We start from the raw sequence: 1804 nt of genomic DNA, 5'->3' as shown, positions 1-1804 counted from the left end.
TTTGTTCCTGGTCGCCCAGACCCGAAATAATCACACAGAAAGTGTATTATTTGTGATACTGTTTGGCCAATAGCTTAAACCTATTTCTAGCTAGCTCTTACATCTTAAATTAACCCATTTCTATTATTTTATATTTTACTACGAGGCTCGTGGTTTACTGACAAGGTTCTGGTGCTGTCTGTCTCCTGAGGCGGCTATGTGGCATCTCATTGACTCCGCCTACTCTCTATCTTTTCTAGCCTGGCTATATTCTGTTAAGCCATTGGCTGAAAGCTGCTTCTTTATCAACTAATGGCAATAAAGCATATTCATAGCATACAGAGGGGAAATCCCACATCAGACAATGATGTCTGCCTGACACACCTTATTTCTTTTCTATTCCCTTCTTTGAGCCCAACTCTTTGTATGCGTTCCTCCACTGAAGTGGCCATCCTGAACTCCATGTGACCCTTCTCCTGCCACACAGCGATCCCTGCAGTCTGCTCGCTCCCTTGCCCTCTGCCTACCTGAAACTCCTCTGTCTACCTGAAGCTCCTCTGCCTGCATCCTCTGCCCGAATCTCCGTGTTTTCGCACAGTAGCCGGCTTTTCCTATGGATGATGCTTTAATGTTAGTGAATTAGACTTTACTTGCGCTGCCCAGCTCTGTCCTTGCCAGCCATCTATGGGATGTGTGCTCGAGGAATCCAAGAGCTACCTCAGTTCTCCTTGAATAGACAGCAGGAATTTGGCAGTGTGCTGCAAATTACTGCTTTGAAGTCACAGGTCTCTCCAGCATCTTCTCTGCCTCCCCACTCTGGTATTTTTATCGTTGGCTTTACAGTATTATATTCTAATTATACCCGCTTGTCTTTATGCTGATTGACTGAGAGCCTTGTGGGAAAGGACTGGACTTTATTTATGTTTGTCCCTCTGACTCTTGTCCAGTACCCAGGGCATAAATGATTCAGCAGAGGCGAGAGGCGCAGCCATAACTCACTAATTTAGTGTTGACAGAAACCAAATTTCCTGTTCTGTGTCCTGCACTGTCAGGGAGTCCCACTTAGGAAGTCTCCTGTTCCAGGAGTGGATCAGTCAGGATTGGGGCATATGGAGAGAACAATGATGCCTCTGGATGTTTTGTGTGGAACCTGAACTGACCTCACGTGGAAATTTCTTTTGAGTTTTTTTTTTTTTGTCAAAAAAAGTAAAATTCTAATTTTTTCACAGGAATTTTTCACAAGATATCTTTCTGTTGTTCCAACAAACTAGGCTTAAGAAGTAAGCAACCTACAGGGAAAAAAAGCTTTCTTTCTTTCTTTCTTTCTTTCTTTCTTTCTTTCTTTCTTTCTTTCTTTTTTTGGCTCCTGATATTTGGAAGGTTTTGTTCTTGGTTGCTTAGCACCACTCATCACACACGTATCTGGGAAGCAATTGGAGTGAGACCATGGGGGGTCAGGGTCCAGAATTCCCTCCATGGGCAGGTGCACCCTCCATGATCTAATTTCTTCCCTCCAGGCCCTACCTTCTAAAGGCCTTCTGCCTCCCAGTAGCACCCATGACCAAGACTCGTGTGTGTGTGTGTGTGTGCACATGTGTGGTGTGCCTGCACATGGAGGCATGTGTGTATAATTATTCGTGGAGGCAGAAGCCAACCAGGTGCCATTTTCAGGATCTATCTGTAAGCTTCAAACCCCAGACAAAGGCAGAGATGCCTATTTAACATATCAAAGCAGACCTGGCCACCAGGTTCTCCCAGCACCCCTCAGTCCCTGTCTGTTACAGGGTATGCCTATATCCCACCTCTATCTCCCCAACTCTCCAAT

The sequence above is a fragment of the Microtus pennsylvanicus genome, chromosome 3 (genome assembly GCF_037038515.1).
Source record: "Microtus pennsylvanicus isolate mMicPen1 chromosome 3, mMicPen1.hap1, whole genome shotgun sequence".
NCBI classification, from domain to species: Eukaryota; Metazoa; Chordata; class Mammalia; order Rodentia; family Cricetidae; genus Microtus; species Microtus pennsylvanicus.
Note: the sequence above shows the minus strand (reverse complement) of the source record.